Genomic DNA, 23,052 nt, shown 5'->3' with positions numbered 1-23,052 from the left:
TTCTTCTGGCGCCGTTATTTTGTAGTAGGAGTAGCAAGCAGTATTTTTTCTCCCGCTATTCCCCCCGGCCCCCCGATGGCCGTCACACTGTTGTGTCCTAGTGAAAGTGTGAAAGAAGCCTTAGACTGATTCCAATTGGCCCATGACAGGGGAAAATTTTCTTTCCAACTGGATCAACGTTCTATCCACATAAATCTAGTATCCATAACCTGTAATATTGTATTTTTCCAGAAAAACATCCAGTCTCCCCCTGAACTTGTTTATTGAATCAGACATCACAACATCATGTGGCATCAAGTTCCATAGTCTCCCTGCACTTACAGTAAAGAATCCTTGTATGTGATGATGGTGAAGCCTTCTTTCCTCTAGACCTAGAGGATGCCCCTATGTCATAGGCCTAGGTATAAAAAGATCTCTAGAAAGATCACTGTCCGTTCATATTGGTACAGTTTGATCAAATCACCCCGAGACGTCTTTTCTCTAAACTAAAAACCACATAAAAAAAAAAAGATTATATAAAAAAAAAAAAAAAAAAATTGATAAGCTGTCTTGGTCCTGTAGTTCACCTATTCCCTTAACCCCTTAAGGACCGGAGGTTTTTCCGTTTTTGCATTTTCGTTTTTTGCTCCTTGCCTTTAAAAAATCATAACTCTTTCAAATTTACACCTAAAAATCCATATGATGGCTTATTTTTTGCGCCACCAATTCTACTTTGTAATGACGTCAGTCATTTTGCCCAAAAATCTATGGTGAAGCGGGAAAAAAAATCATTGTGCGACAAAATTTAAAAAAAAACGCTGTTTTGTAACTTTTGGGGGCTTCCGTTTCTACGTAGTAAATTTTTTGGTAAAAATGACACCTGATATGTATTCTGTAGGTCCATACGATTAAAATGATACCCTACTTATATAGGTTTGATTTTGTCGGACTTCTGGAAAAAATCATAACTACATGCAGGAAAATTAATACGTTTAAAATTGTCATCTTCTGACCCCTATAACTTTTTTATTTTTCCGTGTATGGGGCGGTATGAGGGCTCATTTTTTGCGCCGTGATCTGAAGTTTTTAACGGTACCATTTTTGCATTGATAGGACTTATTGATCGCTTTTTATTCATTTTTTCATGATATAAAAAGTGACCAAAAATGCACTATTTTGGACTTTGGAATTTTTTTGCGCGCACGCCATTGACCGTGCGGTTTAATTAACGATATATTTTTATAATTCGGACATTTCCGCACGCGGCGATACCATTTATGTTTATTTTTATTTTTATTTACACTGTGTTTTTTCTTTTATGGGAAAAGGGGGGTGATTCAAACTTTTAATAGGGAAGGGGTTAAATGATGTTTATTCACTTTTTTTTTGCACTTTTTTTTTGCAGTGTTATAGGTCCCATAGGGACCTATAACACTGCACACACTGATCTTTTACATTGATCACTGGTTTCTCATAAGAAACCAGTGATCGATGATTCTGCCGCATGACTGCTCATGCCTGGATCTCAGGCACTGAGCTGTCATTCGGCGATCGGACAGCGAGGAGGCAGGTAGGGGCCCTCCCGCTGTCCTGTCAGCTGTTCGGGATGCCGCGATTTCATCGCGGCTATCCCGAACAGCCCACTGAGCTAGCCGGCATGCTTTCGGTTTCACTTTAGACGCGGCGTTCAACTTTGAACGCCGCGTCTAAAGGGTTAATAGCGCGCGGCACAGCGATCAATGCCGCGCGCTATTAGCCACGGGTCCCGGCCGTTGTTAGAGGCCGGGCCCGAACCGCTATGACGCGGGGCCACGCCGTGGCCCCGCGTTATAGATCGGGAGTGGACACATGACGTTCCAGTACGTCATGTGTCCTTAAGGGGTTAATCATCTGTTTTCACTGGATCTCCACAGCCATATCTTTCTTATATACAGGTTCCCAAAATTGTACAAAATACTCCATAGGCGGTCTGACTAATGATTTATACAAAGGTAAAACTTTTATTTTTTCTTGTCACAAGCCTTTACATGGACATATATAGCTCGGCGGTATGACCAAATATGTGTATCACAGAGTTTTTGTAATTTATGGTGGTTCCACTGTATACAATGGTATTTCTCCCCCCCCCAAAATCATGTGACCCACGAGCGCTGTTCTGCTTCCCCCCCCCCCCAAATTAATTATCAGCCCAGCGCTGCACTGTCCCCATCGGGGAACTACTCACGTGTCACCCGCAAGCGCTGCCCTCCTCGTCCTACTGTTTGTTGCGGGCCGCCAGCACTGAAACTCTATACTGTGCGCTGTATCCCTATGCCTATGCAGGAGGACGAGGAGGGCAGCGCTTGCAGGTGACAAGTGAGTAGTTCCCCGATGGGGACAGTGCAGCGCTGGGCTGATAATGAATTCAGGGGGAAGCAGAACAGGGCTCGCGGGTCACATATGATTAGTTCCCCAATGGGGACAGCGCACCACTGGGTTGATAATTCATTCCCGAGGGGGAGGGGCCGAACCAGTATTGCGGTATGGGAAAAATCCATATCTTGCAGCACAAAAATTTTGGTATTCGGTATGACCCAGTATACCGCCCAGCACTATGTAGATATATGTTTATGCCAAACTTGCTTTAACTGACTTACTGTGGTGGATTTACAACTGCATCTGCTGGAAGTCTGTTGAAAATACAGTATCTATTGCTCTTTAGGAGATAATATTTCCCACATTTCTTGTGATTCCCCCCCCCCCCCCCAACTAAGATCAGATGAGAGACATAAAAGATAAAGTACAGTATAATCCCCACCACTAAGTGTGTATTTCATGTGTATGTTGGAGAAAATGTCAGGAGTCCCCACGCGGGGGTATCCCCTGGAAAAAATTCCTTGGCGTTTGCTGTGAAAGCGCTTCTCCGTTGCGACAATAAATGGCTGAAACTTCTTGATTAGAAGGGGGAATTTATTATACAAACGGGTTACAAAAATAAAAAATTAAGAATAAGAAATGAAATTCATAAGGTGGACAATGCGTTTCAAAAGGGGAATCCTTTCTTCTTCAGGTCTGTAGGTATAGTGTGACAGATGTGCTTATATGCAGTGTCAATTGCAGTTTCAAATTTTGGCGGTTCTTTCAGTCACAGGGGGCTGGGCTGTGATGTCAGTTCCCCCAAGGCTCTGGGGGAATGTCTGTAGGTATGTACTGAAGTACCTTTAACATAACTGGGTTCTCTCCAGTGGATATAATAGGCCTTTATGGGCCAAGGTAAGTGCTGTTGACTGGTAAGCAAGCTAAGCAGCACATGTGATGGTCTGGTGCTGGATGGGGGACATATGAGAGCTCCCTAAAAAGGGGAATTATATTAAGTTGAAAAAAACAGTTGGGGTTAAAGGTTAATAGGATAACAGTTTGAATGGTAACATTTGTAGTATTATGGTAATTGTGACTGACAGATGTGGAAGTAATCGATAAGCAGCAGGATACATAAAAATTACATAGAGTACCAGAGCTTATATGTAACTGGAGATGAACAGTGTCGATGATAACATTTACAACATTTGGTAAATATGATGGACGGATGTGGAAGGGATTAATATACAAAGGATACATAGAAGTTACATAGAGTGCCGGGGCTGTATGTGACTAGAAATGGATGTGTGATTTGTAACATTGTAACACTAGGATAAGTATGAATTGACATAGCCGGGAAGTCATCGATTGAGTGGTGGTTGGATATGTTGCAATCTGTGATGGTGGTTAACATAGCACTGCAAATGCTTAGTTTGGCCTGTAGGTGGTGTTAGAGGACTGAAATAAAATGTGAAGAGGCTTTGAAGAGTCCTTTTTTCGCAAAAATTCTTAAGTTATTAATTCTGTGGCATCATTGAGACCGTCTGGTTTTAGTGTTCCAAGGCGATAAATCCAGTACATCTCTAGTTTTTTTTAGAGTAGAGAACCTTTCATTTTGATGTGGTGGAATGTGGTCAATTGGACAGATTTTAATTGGGTTCTTTTCTTCTCTGTGCAGTGTTTGGAGAGGCTGTGCAGGGCAAAGTTTCGTTTGACGTTGTTCCTGTGTTGGTTGAGTCTGATGTGTAGCTCTTGGGTGGTCCGACCAATGTACTGCTTGTTGCATGTACAGGTGATTAAATAGATGACAAAACTGGATTTGCAGGTGAGTGAGTATTTGATGTTAAATTCTTCTTTTGTTCTTAGATTTGAGAATGTGGACTGCTTGTGGTCGATTGTGGCACAGCAGAGGCATCTTTTGTTCCACACTTGGAAGCTCCTTTGGTTTTGATACTAGGTTGGTTGATAAGGCGGTTGGTATGTCGCTTGAGTCGGCTGGGTGCAATTAGATTTTTGATACTTGGCACTCTCCTAAAAGTTAGTCCTGGGTTGTCTGGTTTGTTTTTTGCAGGATGGGGTCATTTTGGAGGATGTGCCAATGTTTTTTAAGTATGGTTCTGATTGCATTGTGGGAAGAGTTATACGTGGTAATGAAGTTGAGTTTGATTTGATTGTCCGGATCAAGGAACAAAGGGTAAAGGCACCATCAAGGTGCCATCTCTGTGTTTTTTTTTCTTTTTACATATTCTACCTATTGCAAGCGGACTCCACAAAAAGAGCACCGGATCGGTCCACAGGGGACCAGCACAGAAGGCTGCCGGATAGTGACAGAAAAAACTACATCCACAATGGAATACTTTACCAGCAGATTACTTGAAAGGGAAAAGCTGATTTTGGAACTCACCGGCTCCACACATCTGGAAACTAAAGGTACTGACGCCGTGCCAGTATCGGTTACTGACACGGCCTCCATGATTACATTATTCCAAAGACTAGAGACTCTATTACAAGATGAACTAAGACATAGCCTCGATATTGACTTTTTAAGCATTTACCTTAATGAGAATCTTGCACCTAGAGGTCTAAGATTATTGAACGAATCCACCTTTAAAAATGACAATGTATACTGTGGGGAATGGGATGAATTGTTATCTGTTTGTTCCAACATGATGATGCAACACATCACCAAAAAAAAGAACCACATTACTAACTAACCTTACAAACGAAATACAATTAACAATCCTAGAATTAAATGAGTACACTGAACATCCAGAATACCTTAAATTAAACAGAAATCTTACCACTAGTATAACAAAACTACAAGCTGAAACCATCTTCAAAAAAGCATCCAAACTAAAACGTGACAGATGCGACCTCACAAAAGGCGTTTATAGAACATGGAATAAAAATAAGCTACCTAGAGAATCTTCAGTCCAAAACCCAGACCAGCCGACAAAATCCCACACCGCCACTCCCCCGGCACAAAAAAATCTACCAGTTCAAAAACCGGACCTATGTAAAATCTCAGGCTGTTCGGCACCACGACAAACCTTCCAACTCTCCCAGAAAGACCCCCATCAAACGAAAAGAAACCACTCCCCGGCCAGTCAAAACCAATCTCAAAAATACCCCCACCAAAAAGAAACAGGCAGACATTCCCACTGTCCAGGAACAGAACAACACACCCACCAACAAACAACCGAACTCCAACAGGATTAACCCCCCATCCACCACCCTAACCCCCAGGCAAGCCAAAATCAATTACATCATGCAAACCATCGAAGTCTTAAAGAAACACATTCACAAATCACCAGCTCCCCCTCCCAAACCTCTATCACCCAGTACCGCACATCGAAACAATCCATCTCAAGCCAATTCCCCATCGATATCACAACTGGCAAATCTATCCACATAGGAAGATTACCAACATCAAGAGTGTGACAACACCGAATCGCTCATTTCCCTCACTCCCATCAAGACACCTTCCCAGATGGTCAAAGATATTCTTACCATAGACAATACTGGCACAAATAACCAGAATTTTGTCCCTTTCCTTTAACCATGCCAAAACACCACCACCCCACAGCCAAGCACCTCCTCATCAGATCATCATTTTTTAGGAATGAGTCAGAAACCTACATCCAAGAAGAAAATAGAACAATTCTTTCTACCTATTCTTTCTCGAAAAAGAGAAAATAAATTACTATCCCAATAACTCAAGGGAACAAAGACCAGATGAAAGATTCAGAGACGACCATAAAAATCTTCATTTTATCGAAAGAAACTCTCAACCCATACGAATTATCTGTCCTAAAAAAAGGGCTATCCTATTGCCCAATCAACCAACCAGATGATTTTACTCTATTCCTGGACTTACACAAATTCACAAGGAAGCTCACCCTACAGAGACATTTCTCACTACCTAATCAAGAGCAGCTCAAAAAAACTGAACCCAAGGAAACAAACCTCATTGAAGGAAACCCCCCCCCCCCTATCAAAAATAAATCACAATTCTACCCCATCCACAATCAAGGCCACCTAATCAAGGCACAAGACCTCAAAAAACTCCCTCAAAACCGCAACAAGAAAACCAACAACGGATCCCTAACCAAAAAAAAAGGAAGCCCTAAAAAAACTCAAGGACAATACAAATTTGGTCATAAGATCTGCGGACAAAGGAGGAGGTATAGTTTTACAGGACTATGAAGACTACCATGCAGAAGCACTAAAAATCCTACAAGATACGGACTACTACCAAAAACTCACGTATAACCCATACCTCCAACTACAAGAAAAGATCAAAGAAACACTGAACGAAGCACTCACTGAAAATATAATCACCAAAGCAGAAAGGAAACTTCTTTACATTGAGAATCCATCTGTTCCATTCTACTACCACCTACCAAAGATTCACAAAAATCAAACTCAGCCTCCAGGGAGACCAATCATCTCCGGTATTAACAGCCACACATCCCAAATTTCACATTACCTAGACCTCATACTACATGACTATGTCCAATCTCTTCCAAGCTACCTCAAAAGCTCTGATGATCTGATCAAACTACTAAGACCAATCCCTTGGCACAACAACCTCCTTTTTGTCACAATGGATGTGAAAGCATTATACTCTAACATTAAACACAGTATAGGACTGAACTGCATCAAAACCACCTTGGAAGAGGACTGCAACATCCCACCAAAACAATGCACCTTTCTGCTCAAATGCCTGGACATTATCCTCAATAACAACTACTTCACATACGACGGTGCCACCTACCACCAGACGCGGGGCACCGCGATGGGGACTCGGGTGGCACCGCCGTACGCAAATCTGGTGATGGGCAGCTTTGAGAAAACCTTTATAACCTCACACCCACTGTTTCAAGAACATGCAGTACTGTACCGTCGTTACATAGACAATTTATTCATGCTATGGAATGGACCTCCCCAACTCATCCAAGAACTCATCAACAGCATCAATAAAAATGACTGAGGGATCACACTCACATTAAACATATCTGCAGAAACCGTAGACTTTCTGGACCTCGAGATCTCCCACGTGGATGACAACATCACTACTTCAACCCACTTCAAAAAAGTCGACTCCAACAGCTACCTCCCTTACAATAGCGGACACTACAAAAAATGGAAACTCAACATCCCATTCAATCAGTACAAAAGAATCCGCAAAAACTGTATCTCAAACCACACCTTTAAATCCCAAGCAAAAATCGTCCAGAAGCGTTTCCTCTCAAAAGGATATCCTAAACAAATTTTAAACGAAGCCTACAATAAAACTAAAACCATGTCACAAGATGACTGCCTCCAACCAAAGAATCCCACCGAAAATCCGGACAATCAAATCAAACTCAACCTTATTACCATGTATAACTCTTCCCACAATGCAATCAGAACCATACTTAAAAAACATTGGCACATCCTCCAAAATGACCCCATCCTGCAAAAAACAATACCAGACAACCCAGGACTAACTTTTAGGAGAGTGCCAAGTATCAAAAATCTAATTGCACCCAGCCGACTCAAGCAACATACCAACCGCCTTATCAACCAACCTAGTATCAAAACCAAAGGAGCTTCCAAGTGTGGAACAAAAAGATGCCTCTGCTGTGCCACAATCGACCACAAGCAGACCACATTCTCAAATCTAAGAACAAAAGAAGAATTTAACATCAAACACTCACTCACCTGCAAATCCAGTTTTGTCATCTATTTAATCACCTGTACATGCAACAAGCAGTACATTGGTCGGACCACCCAAGAGCTACACATGAGACTCAACCAACACAGGAACAACATCAAACGAAACCTTGCCCTGCACAGCCTCTCCAAACACTGCTCAGAAAAGCACAGAGAAGAAAAGAACCCAATTAAAATCTGTCCAATTGACCACATTCCACCACATCAAAATGAAAGGTTCTCTACTCTAAAAAAACGAGAGATGTACTGGATTTATCGCCTTGGAACACTAAAACCTGATGGTCTCAATGATGCCACAGAATTAATAACTTAAGAATTTTTGCGAAAAAAGGACTCTTCAAAGCCTCTTCACATTTTATTTCAGTCCTCTAACACCACCTACAGGCCAAACTAAGCATTTTCAGTGCTATGTTAACCACCATCACAGATTGCAACATATCCAACCACCACTCAATCGATCACTTCCCGGCTATGTCAATTCATACTTATCCCAGTGTTACAATGTTACAAATCACACATCCATTTCTAGTCACATACAGCCCCGGCACTCTATGTAACTTCTATGTATCCTTTGTATATTAATCACTGTCACATTCGTCCATCATATTTACCAAATGTTGTAAATGTTATCATCGACACTGTTCATCTCCAGTTACATATAAGCTCTGGTACTCTATGTAATTTTTATGTATCCTGCTGCTTATCGATTACTTCCACATCTGTCAGTCACAATTACCATAATACTACAAATGTTACCATTCAAACTGTTTTCCTATTAACCCCAACTGTTTTTTTCAACTAAATATAATACCCCTTTTTAGGGAGCTCTCATATGTCCACCATCCAGCACCAGCCCATCACAAGTGCTGCTTAGCTTGCTTATCAGTCAACATCACTTACCTTGGACCCATAAAGGCCTATTAGTTCCAATGGAGAGAACCCAGTTATGTTAGAGGTACTTCAGTACATACCTACAGACATTCCCCCAGAGCCTTGGGGGAACTGACATCACAGCCCAGCCCCCTGTGACTGAAAGAACCGCCAAAATTTGAAACTGCAATGCCCCTGACACTGTATATAAGCACATCTGTCACACTATACCTACAGACCTGAAGAAGAAAGGATTCCCCTTTTGAAACACGTTGTTCACCTTCTGAATTTAATTTCTTATTCTTTATTTTTTATTTTTGTAACCCGTTTGTATAATAAATCCCCCCTTCTAATCAAGACGTTTCAGCCATTTATTGTCGCAACGGAGAAGCGCTTTCACAGCAAACGCCAAGGAATTTTTTCCAGGGGATACCCCCGCGTGGGGACTCCTGCCATTTTCTCCTACATTATTGCCACCGCCTGCCAGCGATCTCGGCAAGAAAGCTGCTCCCGGTCACCAACCGAAAATAGCTTTATCCCACGGGGTCTCGAGGACAGCGGCACCCTTCTGCTCACTGTGACTCCAACTGCGCTCTGACCGCAAGGGACCAGAATACATCGTGGGGGCCATCCCCACTGACAGAAGCTGCAACATCTGCTAGCGGACTGCACTTGGACATCTGGGACACACCAGCCGACGGTACCCATCCCACAGAAGCAACGCTCCAGAACACCAACACCGTCTGGCACCCCGCAACACAGGAGACCAGCAAGAACATCATCCAGCTGTTCCAGCGGTTAGCGGCCCCGGAACCTTGCCGCACACCAGGAAAAATGCTTTACAGAGTGTTGCCTGGTTGCAGCACAACTCTGAAAGGTGAGCAGAATAACCCCCCCCCCCCTTCCTCTCCCGACCCACCCCCCCCCCTTTACCCCATAGAATTAAAAGGGTAAATGCACCATCAAGGCGCCATCTCTGTGTTTTTTTTCTTTTTACATATTCTACCTATTTCATGTGTATACTAGAAATAGAACTATCCCAATTATCTGCTTAGAACTTGCAGACAACCATGTGCATGTTACAGAAACAGCTCAATTAAGAAGTATGGAATGGATTTTCAGTTGCGGAAATTTCTGGAACAAATCTGTTGCATGTAAATATACCCATAACAGACAACACATGAGTGTGTCAATATGGACACTTTTGGCATCTTCTGTCTATTGTAGTCTATTTTTCACTCATAAGCACACATTATCACAAGGACACGTTTACACTCTTGCTTACAATCTCGATCAGACATATGCTTTGATTCTTTGTTGGCAGGCTAAGACCACACTCATAGACTTTTTAATTTCCATTCCTTTTACTTTCTTATTTTAAACTTTATAATATTAGACTAAGATTCACCTAGTTTAACCTATTAAGAACGTAGGGCGTATGTGTATGCCCTTGTGTCCTGGTACTTAAGGACGCAGGGCGTACCTGGACGCCTTGGTCCCATTACTGTTGTTTGAAGCATGCTCATAAGCTGAGCATGCTTCATACCCTGTGGTCCTGACTGCTATCAGCAGGCAGGACCCTGGGTTCATGCCGGTCATCACTGATCGGGCCGATGCCTAGCATTAACCCAAAACTGATTGCAGTTTCTGAAAAGTAAAGAAAACCATCCCAAAAGCTCAGCAGAGCTGATTAGGATCATCACAGTGAAACCACAATGTCATAATCAGCTGAGAGGACGTCAGGAGGGCCCTTACCTGCCTCCTCGTTGTCCAATCGAGCCATGGCAGGCTGGAGCAGCAGAGCACCAATAACACTGATCAATGCTGAGTCAAAGTCCAGCATCTTACAAACACTAGATAGCTTCCCCCCACTGCCTTGATTCTGCTGTACAGGATTAGTGGAGTGGGGTTGTGCATGTTAGCCAATATGAATTGGTGTACTGTACAGTGCATTTGGAAAGTTTTCACAATGTTTCACACCTTTTTCACAATGTTGTAGCCTTTTGCTAAAATAAACAAATAAAAAAAAATCTAGTTTTCACCGGTAATTCTGCACAATGAAAAAGTGAAAACAGAATGATAGAAATTAGGGATGAGCGAATCTGAGGAATCCAAATTATTTACGAATTTCAGGAAAAATTCAATTCGCAACGAATGTGAATATCGCCGTGATTCGATTGCTCGAATCGCTTCATTAAACTCCATTTAGTGTGGTCCAGACTCCAGGGCATCTAAAATTGTAGATCCATATGTGAGGTCATGGGGCAAGGAATCCTGGGAAGGCGGGAACAAGGGTGGGCGGGATGACCCTGAATCACATGCAGCATGCAGCCTATCAGCAGCCAGCCACCCCGGTATAATCGGCAGCCATCTTGCAGCCAGTTGCTTCAGCCTTTTATTGCAGAGAGAGAGAGAGAGACAGACAGCGCTGTGTGTTGCACAGAAAAGCATTTTTTCCAGCAACGATTCACCTCCCAGTCACATCAGCGTTTTGTTGCATAGAGAGAGGGACAGAGAGCAGTGTGTGTTGCACAGAAAAGCATTTTTACAGCAGCAATTCACCTCCCAGTCACATCAGCGTTCTATTACAGAGAGGCACAGAGAGCAGTGTATTGCACAGAAAAGCTATTTTACAGCACCGATTCACCTCAAGCCCAAATCCAGCCTTGAAGCACTGATAGGGAAGGGAGTTAAATTGAGAGAGAAAGTGCAATTTTGGGTGTAGTACACAACAACTGTATGCTGCAGCACTGGTGTGTGCTGCCGGTGTTGTACACAAATACTGTTTTAAGCATACTGGAGCACATTGTCCTCCCCCTCATAAGTGCATACCACATACGTACATGTCAGTGGCATACAATTTTGCTCCTGTTAAAGTTTTAAGGGCCTAGATACTGTGAAAGGCCAGGCAAAAGTACACACCGGCAGCTGTTTTACACAAATACTGTTTTGAGTGTACTGGAGTGCATTGTTCTCCCCTCATAAGTTCATACCACATACGCACATATAAGTGGCGTACTATTTTGTTCCTGTTAAAGTCTTAAGGGCCTAGATACTGTGAAAGGTCAGCCAAAAGTACACACTGGCTGTTGTTGTACACAAATACCGTTTTAAGCATACTGGAGCGCATTGTCCTCCCCTCATTAGTGCATACCACATACGTACATCTCAGTGGCATACCATTTTGTTCCTGTTAAAGGTTTAAGGGCCAAGATACTGTGAAAGGCCAGGCAAAAGTACACACCAGCTGGTGTTGTACAGACATACTATTTTAAAGGTAATGGAGCGCATTGTCCTCCCCTCACAAGGGCATACCACATACATGCATCTCAGTGTTGTACTATTTTGTTCCTGTTAAAGACTAATCTCATTTTTGAAAAGTTTGTTTTCTAAATGTTTTAGATTTGAAAAACAGACTTTTCAAAAATGAGATTAGTCATAAATGAGTCCCTATCAGACAAGAACGGATTACATGGAGTCCAGGAGAAATGGGACTACTTAAAAGAAGCATTATTGAGGGCAATTTATAGACTTGTCAATAAAAGCAGGAAAAGGAAGAGACCACTGTGGTACTCAGCAGAAGTGGTCAAAATCATAAAAAAAAACCTAAAAGCTAGCATTTAGTAATTATAAAAAAAAACAAAAAACTGAGCAATAAGATAGGTAAATCTACAAGACTAGGCAGAAAAAGGCCAAGCAAGTTATAAGAACTTCTAAAGCACAGGCATAAGAAAAACTAGCTCAGTCCGTGAAAAAAGGGGATAAGACATTCTTCAGATATATAAATGAAAAAAGTAAATTAAAACAAGGTATAACTAAATTAAAAACAATGGAAGGAAGGTATGTGGAAGAGAATAAAGGGCTAGCCGACTGCCTTAATAAATACTTCTGTTCAGTTTTTACAGAAGAAAAAGAAGGAAAAGGACCTCTATTAAGGAGGAAGACTAATGAATTGTTTGATGCATGTGTCTTTACAGAGGAAGAAGTTCTACGTTTGCTATCTAAAGTGAAGACACACAAGTCACAGGGGCCTGATGGGATACACCCAAAATCATTAAAAGAGCTTAGTGGTGAGCTAGCAAGACCGTTAACAGATTTAATTAACCAATTACTGGTAACAGAAGTCGTCCCAGAAGATTGGAAATTAGCAAATGTCGTGTCCATTCACAAGAAAGGTAGTAGGGAGGAATCAAGCAACTATAGGCCAGTAAGTCTGACATCAATAGTGGGGAAATTAATGGAAACCCTACTAAAGGATAGGATTGTGGAACATCTAAAATGCCATGGATTGCAAGATGCAAAACAACATGGGTTTGTTTCAGGGAGATTATGTCAAACAAATCTTATTGATTTTTTTTGACTGGGTGACTAAAATAATAGATGGCGGAGGGGCAGTAGACATAGCATATCTAGATTTTATTACAGTAAGGCTTTTGACACTGTCCCACATAGAAGACTTATCAATAAACTACAGTCATTGAGCTTGGACTCCCATATTGTTGAGTGGATTAGACAGTGGCTGAATGACAGACAACAGAGGGTTGTAGTCAATGGAGTATATTCAGAGCAAGGTCTTGTTACCAGTGGGGTGCTTCAGGGATCTGTACTGGGACCAATATTGTTTAATATCTTCATTAGTGATATCGCAAAAGGTCTCGATGGTAAGGTGTGTCTTTTTGCTCATGACACAAAGATATGTAACAGGGTTGATGTTCCTGGAGGGATATGCCAAATGGAAAAGAATTTAGGAAAACTAGAAGAATGGTCAGAACTCTGGCAACTGAAATTTTATGTGGATAAGTGCAAGATAATGCACCTGGGGTGTAAAAACCCTCGGGCAGAATATAGAATATTTGACACAGTCCTAACCTCAGTATCTGAGGAGAGGGATTTAGGAGTAATTATTTCAGAAAACTTAAAGGTAGGAAGACAATGTAATAGAGCAGCAGGAAATGCTAGCAGAATGCTTGGATGTATAGGGAGAGGTATAAGCAGTAGAAAGAGAGAAGTGCTCATGCCGCTGTACAGAACACTGGCGAGACCTCACTTGGAGTATTGTGTGCAGTACAGGAGGCCGTATCTCCCAAAGCATATAGATACTCTAGAGAGATCTCAGAGAAGAGCTAATAAACTAGTACATGGATTGCAGGATAAAACTTACCAGGAAAGGTTAAAGGACCTTAACATGTATAGCTTGGAAGAAAGAAGAGACAGAGGGGATATGATAGAGACTTTTAAATACATAAAGGGAATCAACACGTAAAGGAGGAGAGCATATTTAAAAGAAGAAAAACTACCACAAGAGGACATTGTTTTAAATTAGAGGGGCAAAGGTTTAAAAGTAATATCAGGATGTATTACTTTACTGAGAGAGTAGTGGATGCATGGAATAGCCTTCCTTCAGAAGTGGTCGCTGCAAATACAGTGAAGGAGTTTAAACATGCATGGGATAAGCATAAGGCTATCCTTCATATAAAATAGGGCCAGGGACTATTGATAGGATTCAGATTATTTAGCAGACTAGATGGGCCAAATGGTTCTTATCTGCCTCATAAAGGAAACAGGTTTCTGACTATAGCTAAAGACAATTATCTGTCCCAAATGGTGCAGGGCCTGACCAGTGGGGGTGCCCTACTAGACTAAATATTAACCAACAGACCTGACAGAGTAATTAATGTGCAAGTAGAAGGACACCTACTAAATAGTGATCATAATATAATACATTATAACTTGTTCTTCAATAAGGGAATCTCTTGAGGGGCCACAAAAACAAAGTTTAACCAACTCATAGAAGCCCTTAACATTATAAAATGGGATAATGTCCTCAAAAACAAGAATACTGACACTAAATGGGAGACTTTTAAAAATATTTTAAACTCTCACTGTAAGATGTATATACATTATGGGAATAAAAGAAAACCAATATGGATGAATAAAAACGTTAAGGGGGCAATAAATGACAAAAATAAAGCATTTAAATTACTAAAAGAGGAAGGCAGTGAGGAAGGATTAAAATGCTATAGAGAAAAAATTTAAATATCTAAAAAAACTGATAAAAGCCGTAAAAATAGTAACAGAAAGACTCATTGCCAAAGAGAGTAAAACTAACACCAAAATGTTCTTTAACTGTATAAATAGCAAAAAGGTCAAAAATGAAATTGTAAGCCCTTTAAAAAATTATAAAGAAGAAATTATAAACGGGGATCAAGAAAAAGCAAATATATTAAACAAATTCTTCTCCACTGTGTTCACCTTGGAAAATGAAATGCCAGGTGAAATACAGCGAGATACGGTAAACTCCCCAGTACAGGTCACCTGTTTAACCCAGGAAGAAGTACAGTGCCACCTACAAAAAATCAAAGTAGACAAATCGCCAGGTCCAGATGGCATTTACCCCCATGTTCTAAAGGAATTAAGTAATGTAATAGGCAGACCCCTATTTTTAATATTCAGGGACTCTATAGTGACAGGGACTGTTCCCCAGGACTGGCGCATAGCAAATGTGGAACCAATATTTAAAAAGGGAACAAAAGGTGACCCAGGGAATTATAGACCTGCTAGTTTAACCTCTGTTGTTTGTAAATTTTTTGAGGGTTTTCTAAGAGATGCTATTATGGAATATCTTCATAAAAATAAATGTATGACTCCATATCAGCATGGCTTTATGAGGGATTGGTCCTGTCAAACTAACCTGATCAGCTTTTATGAGGAGGTGAGCTCCAGACTGGACCAGGGGGAATAGCTGGATGTTGTATATCTGGATTTTTCCAAAGCATCTGATATGGTGCCACATAAACGGTTTTTGCATAAAATGAGTAGGATTGGGCTGGGGGAAATGTGTGTAAGTGGGTAAGTAACTGGCTCAGTGATAGGAAACAGAGGGTGGTTATTAATGGTACTTATTGTGATTGGGTGACTGTTACTAGTGGGGTATCACAGGAGTCAGTCTTGGGTCCTGTCCTTTTAATATATTCATTAATGACCTTGTAGAGGGATTGAATAGTAAAGTAGCAATCTTTGCAGATGATACTAAACTCTGTAAAGCGGTAAACACAATAGAGGACAGTGCACTGTTCCAAATGGATCTGGATAGGTTGGAGGTTTGGGCTGGGAAGTGGCAGATGAGGTTCAACACTGATAAATGTAAGGTAATGCACATGGGGAGGAAAAATCTGGGCTGGGATTATGTATTAAATGGGAGCACACTTGGGACGACTGACAAGGAAAAGGACTTGGGAGTCTTAGTTAACAGTAAATGTAGCTGTAGTGACCAGTGTAGGACAGCTGCTGCCAAGGCAAATAAAATCATGGGGTGCATCAATAGAGGCATAGATGCCCACGACAAGGAAATAATTGTACCGCTGTACAAATCACTAGCCAGACCACACATAGAATACTGAGTACAGTACAGGGCACCAGTGTACAAGAAAGATATAGTGGAGCTGGAGAGGGTTCAAAAACAGGCAACCAGAGTATTATGGGGAATGGGAACATTACAGTACCCAGAAGGATTATAAGAATTAGGGTTATTTAGTTTAGAAAAAAGAAGGCTTAGGGGAGACCTAATAACTATGTATAAATATATCAGGGACAGTACAGAGATCTTTCCCATAATCTATTCATACCCAGGACTGTGTCTATAACAAGGGGGCATCTTCTGCGTTTAGAGGAAAGAAGGTTTCTACACCAGCGCAGAAGGGAGTTCTTAACTGTAAGAGCAGTGAGACTGTGGAATTCTCTCCCGGAGGAGGTGGTCATGGTGAACTCTGTAAAAGAATTCAACCCCTTAAGGAACCAGACAATTTTCACTGTAGGCACGGCTATTGTTTGCACATCTGACCACGGTCACTTAAAGCATTAATAATTCTGGAATGCTTTTTACCTTTCATTCTGGTTCCGAGATAGTTTTTTTGTGACATATTCTACTTTATATTTGTGGTAAAATTTTGTCGATACTTGCATCATTTCTTGGTGAAAAATTCAAAAATTTCATGAAAAAATTGAAAATTTAATTTTTTTTTTAACTTTGAAGCTCTCTGCTTATAAGGAAAATGGAGATATCAAATAAATTATATATTGATTCACATATACAATATGTCTTCTTTATATTTTCATCAGAAAGTTGACATGTTTTTACTTTTGGAAGACATCAGAGGGCTTCAAAGTATATCAGCAATTTTCAAATTTTTCACAAAATTTTCAAAATCGAAATTTTTCAGGGACCAATTCAGTTTTTAAGTGGATTTGAAGGGCCTTATTATTAGAAATACCCCATAAGTGACCCCATTATAAAAACTGCACCCCTCAAAGTATTCAAAATGACATTCAAAAGGTTTGTTAACCCTTTAGGTGTTTCACAGGAATAGCAGCAAATTGAAGGAGAAAATTAAAAATCTTCATTTTTTACACTGGCATGTTCTTGTAGACCCAGTGTTTGAATTTTTGCAAATGGTAATAGGAGAAAAAAGCCCCACAAAATGTGTAACCCAATTTCTCTAGAGTACGGAAATACCTCATATGTGTATGTCAAGTGTTCGGCGGGCGCAGTAGAGGGCTCAGAAGTGAAGGAGCGACAATGGGATTTTGGAGAGTGAATTTTGCTGATATGGTTTTTGGGGGGCATGTCGCATTTAGGAAGCCCCTTTTGTGCCAGAACAGCAGAGAACTCCCCACATAGCATACCATTTTGGTAACTACACCCCTCAAGGCACGTAACAAGGGGTACAGTGAGCCTTAACACCCCACAGGTGTTTGACGACTTTCCATTAAAGTCGGATGTGTCAATGAAAAAAAAAATGTTTCCAAATGTTTAAATTGCAGTTTTTTCCAAAATTTACAATTTTTACAAAAGGTAATGGGAGAAAATGCCCCCCAAAATTTGTAACCCCATCTCTTCTGAGTATGGAAATACCCCATTTTAGGATGTAAAATGCTCTGCGGGAAAACTACAATGCTCAGAAGAGAAGGAGTCACATTTAGCTTTTGAAAAGCAAATTTAGCTGAAATGGTTTTTGGCGGGCATGTCGCATTTAGGAAGCCCCCCAACATTTAGGGTGCCAGCACAACAGAAAAAAACACATGGCATACTATTTTGGAAACTAAACCCCTCAAGGGACGTAACAAGGGGTATAGTGAGCCTTAACACCTCACAGGTGTTTCATGTCTTTTTATTAAAGTTGGATGTGTAAATGAAAAAAAAAATGTCACTAACATGCTGTTTTTTCCTAAAATTTTACATTTTTACAAGGGGTAATAGGAGAAAATGACCCCCAAAATTGGTAACTCCATTTCTTCTGAGTATGGAAATACCCCATATGTGGATGTAAAGAAGAGGAGAAGCGCCATTGAGCTTTTGAAGAGTGAATGTTTGGAATAGAAGTCAGGGGCCATGTGCGTTTACAAAGCCCCCATTGGTGCCCCCCCCACATGTGACCCCATTTTGGAAACTACACCCCTCACAGAACTTAATAAGGGGTGCAGTGAGTATTTACACCCCACTGGCGTTTGACAGATCATTGGAACAGGGGGCTGTGCAAATGAAAAACTACATTTTTCATTTTCACGGACCACTGTTCCAAAAATCTGCCTGACACCTGTGGGGTGTAAATGCTCACTGTACCCCTTATTACATTACATGAGGGGTGTAGTTTCCAAAATGGGGTCACATGTGGGGGGGGGGTCCATTGTTCTGGCACTATGGGGGCTTTTTAAACACACAGGGCCTTCATTTCCGGACAAATTTTCTCTTCAAAATCCCAATGGCGCTCCTTCTCTTCTGAGCATTATAGTGTGCCAGCGGAGCACTTTACATCCACATATGGGGTATGTTCTTACTCAGAATAAATGGGGTTACAAATTTTGGGGGGCTTTTTTCCTATTTTCCCTTGTGAAAATGAAAGATTTAGGGTAACACAGGCATTTTAGTGAAATTTTTTTTTTTTCATTTTACCATCCAACTTTAACGAAAATTTGTCAAACACCTGTGGGGTGTTAAGGCTCACTATACCCCTTTTCACGTTCCATGAGGGGTGTAGTTTCCAAAATGGGGTCACATGTGGGTATTTCTTTTTTTGTGTTTATGTCAGAACCGCTGTAAAATCCGCCACCCCTGTGCAAATCACCAATTTAGGCCTCAAATGTACATAGTGCACTCTCACTGCTTTGTTGTGCGCCCGCAGAGAATTTTACGCCCACATATGGGGTATTTCCGAACTCAGGAGAAATTGCGTTACAAATTTTGAGGGTCTTTTTTTCCTTTTACCGCTTGTGAAAATAAAAAGTATGGGGCAACACCAGCACGTTAGGGTAAACATTTTTATTTTTTTACACAAACAGGCTGGTGTAGCCCCCAACTTTTCCTTTTCATAAGGGGTAAAAGGAGAAAAAGCCCCACAAAATTTGTAGTGCAATTTCTCCCGAGTACGGTAATACCTGGCCCTAATAGGGGGTAATATATGGCCCTAAACTGTTTCCTTGAAATACGACAGGGCTCTGAAGTGAGAGGGCGCCCTGCACATTTGAGGACTAAATTAGGGATTGCATAGGGGTGGACATAGGGGTATTCTACACCAGTGATTCCCAAACAGGGTGCCTCCAGCTGTTGCTAAACTCCCAGCATGCCTGGACAGTCAGTGGCTGTCCGGAAATGCTGGGAGTAGTTGTTTTGCAACAGCTGGATGCTCCGTTTCGGAAACACTGCCGTACAATACGTTTTTCATTTTTATTCTGGGGGACAGCGTAAGGGGGTGTATATGTAGATTTTTACCCTTAATTATGTGTTAGTGTAGTGCAGTGTTGTGTTTTAGGGTACATTCGCACTGGCAGGTTACGGTGAGTTTCCCGGTAGGAGTTTGCGCTGCGGCAAAACATTTGCCGCAGCTCAAACTTCAAGAAACTCTGTGTAAACTCGCCTGTGTGAATGTACCCTGTACATTCACATGGGGGGGGGGCAAACCTCCAGCTGTTTCAAAACTACAACAACCAGCATGTACGGACAGACCATGCATGCTGGGAGTTGTACTTTTGCAACAGCTGGAGGCACACTGGTTGGAAAACCTTCAGTTAGGTTCTGTTACCTAACTCAGTATTTTCCAACCAGTGTGCCTCCAGCTGTTGCAAAAGTACAACTCCCAGCATGTTCAGATTGCCAAAGGGCATGCTGGGAGATGTAATTATGCAACTGCTGGAGGTATGCAATTACAACTCCCAGCATGCCGACACAGCTGTTTGGGCATGCTGGGATTTGCAGTTTTGCAACATCTGGAGAGCAACAGTTTAACACCACTGCACAGTGATCTCCAAACTGTGATTCTCCAGATGTTGCAAAACTACAAGTCCCAGCATGCCCAAACAGCTGTCTGAGCATGCTGGGAGTTGTAGTTTTGCAACATCTGGAGGGCTACAGTAAAGAGACCACTGTATAGTGGTCTCAGACTGTAGCCCTCCAGATGTTGCTAGGCAACTCACCGTCTTACGTAGGATCCACGGAGCCGTATCGTGTTCCTCTTCTGTCGCTGATCTCCGTCCCCGATCATCGCTCCGCTGCCATGGATGGGTAAGTGGACTTCGTCGCTGGTCCCCTTCGGTTTCGCCATTCTGCCCGGCCTATTGTGGGTGGGCAGAACGGGGAAACCGAAAGTTAAGACCCCCGTCCCCGATCTTCTATTGGTCACCGCGTCTATATGACCAATGGCAGGGATAGGAGGGGTGGCACCCGTGCTACCTCAGTCCTATCCCTTCAGGGGGGTCGTAGGTGTCATGGACAACCCGATCTCCCTTATTTTCCGGGTCACCATAGACCCGTATGACCGGGAATTGCGCAAATCGCAAGTGTGAATTCACTTGCGATTTGCGCCGATCGCCGAAATGGGGGGGTCTGATGACCCCCCTGGGCATTTGCACGGGATGCCTGCTGAATGATTTCTGCAGGCATTCCGGTCCGATCCCCGCCTGGAGCACGGCGGGGACTGGAATTCTCCATGACATACGCGTACGTCATGAGTCCTTAACAGCTTAAGGACCCGGGTTTTTTCCGTTTTTTCATTTCCAATTTTTCCTCCTTAACTTTAAAAAATCATAACTCTTAAAATTTTCCCCTAAAATTCTATATGATGGCTTATTTTTTGCGTCATTAATTTTACTTTGTAATGACATTAGTCATTTTACCCAAAAATCTACGGTGAAACGGGAAAAAAAATCTATGTGCGACAAAATTGATGAAAAAACACTATTTTGTAAGTTTTGGGGGCTTCCGTTTTTACGCAGTAAATTTTTTGGCAAAAATGAAACCTTATCTTTATTCTGTAGGTCCATACGGTTAAAATGATACCCTACTTGTATAGGTTTGATTTTGTATCACTTCAGACAAAAATCATGAATACATGCAGGAAAATGTATACGTTTAAAATTGTCACTTTCTGACCCCTATAACTTTTTTTATTTTTCTGTGTTCTGGGCGCTGTGAGGGCTCATTTTTTGCGCCGTGATCTGAAGTTTTTAGCGGTACTATTTCTGTTCTGATAAGACTTTTTGATCACTTTTTATTCACTTTTTTGTGGTATAAAAAGTGATCAAAAATGCGCTATTTTGGACTTTGGAATATTTTTGCGCGTACGCCATTGAACGTGCGGTCTAAAAAGTGGTATATTTTTATAATTCGGACATTTCCGCACGCGACGATACCACATATGTTTATTTTTATTTACACTGTGTTTTTTTTATTCTTGGAAATGTCGGGTGATTCAAACTTTTATTAGGGGAAGGGATAATTGAAAGGGTTAATGATTTTTTTTACACTTTTCTTATGCAATATTATATCTCCTATAGGGGGCTATAACATTGCATTAACTGATCTTTTACACTGATTGCTGCATCTCCATAGGAATGGATCAATCAGTGTTTTCGGCGATTGAATGATCAAGCCTGGATCTCAGGCTTGAAGCATTCATTCGGCGATCGGACAGTGCAGGAGAAGGTAAGAAGACCTCCTCCTGTGCTACAGCTATTCGGGATGCCGCGATTATACCGCGGCGATCCCGAACAGCTCCCTGATCTAGCCAGGCACTTTTACTTTTGTTTTTAGCCGCACGGCTCAGCTTTGAGCGCGCGACTAAAGTGTTAATAATGTGCGGCACCGTGATCAGCGCTATTAGAAAGGAGAAAAGAAGAAAGGCGCTCCCTGTGGAGTAAAGCCAGCACAAGGGCGGGGAAAAAGAAAAGGAAAAATTTCCGTGCTCACCCTGCTAAGTTGTGTAGAGGCATATACAACAATGCTGATCGCATGTGATTTGAGGATCACAATCCTGTAGTCTGCAGCCTTCCTGAGAGATGTGGAATAAATACAGGACTTCAGAAGACCAGGATTTTCGGCGCTGACCACGGAGAAATGAACAAAGCCCAGGTAAAGGAATGGAGGTTTAATAGCAACGCGTTTCACCGCATGCGCGGCTTCATCAGGCTTAACATACAACAGTTGTTGAGGGTTTTTATACCCACACAGAGTTAACCCATAAAGTACATACAGAGTTAACCCATAAGGTGCACAATAATCATAAAATACAAATAATACACGTATGTATAAAAACTATATATAAAATGTATATAAAGAGCGCAGTACTAATCAGAACATGTTATAAATGCAAAAGACGAACATAACCGATTATCCTTAAAAGACCAAATCAATACAAAACCAACAAAGACCAACAATGCACGACACATTTTCTAAAGATACAACACTCAATATTGACCAATCTGTTTTTTTTGTTAGACTCCATTCGTTTTATTTTAGAACATAATGGGGAAGATTTATAAAATTTGTGCAGAGAATAAGTTGACCAATTTCCCATAGCAACCAATCAGATCGCTTCTTTCATTTTTTAAAGGGCCTGTGCAAAATGAAAGAAGCGATCTGATTGGTTGCTATGGGCAACTTTTCCTCTGCACAGGTTTTGATAAATCTCCCCCAATATTTTGACGTTTAATGAGGTTTTATACAGACAGATCAGGGGCTGTGCCATGGGGTCTCGTTTCGCCCCTAGTTATGCAAATCTGTTTATGGGGCGATTCAAGTCCCTGGTTATGGCACAGCCCCCTGCTTTTATTAAGTTTTTTTTTTTTTTTTTCAGATTTATCGATAGTTTATTTATAATT

The 23,052-nt window shown here is 41.5% G+C and overlaps 1 protein-coding gene across 4 annotated transcripts in view; it reads right to left on the bottom strand.

The window, feature by feature from the left end:
- KCNIP1 (potassium voltage-gated channel interacting protein 1) overlaps positions 1–23,052 on the bottom strand; it is a 348,616-nt gene that overhangs the window by 811 nt on the left and 324,753 nt on the right. The window lies entirely within an intron of this gene.

This window comes from Hyla sarda, chromosome 4, assembly GCF_029499605.1.
Source record: "Hyla sarda isolate aHylSar1 chromosome 4, aHylSar1.hap1, whole genome shotgun sequence".
NCBI classification, from domain to species: domain Eukaryota; kingdom Metazoa; phylum Chordata; class Amphibia; order Anura; family Hylidae; genus Hyla; species Hyla sarda.
Note: the sequence above shows the minus strand (reverse complement) of the source record. Positions and strands in the feature narration are given on the sequence as shown.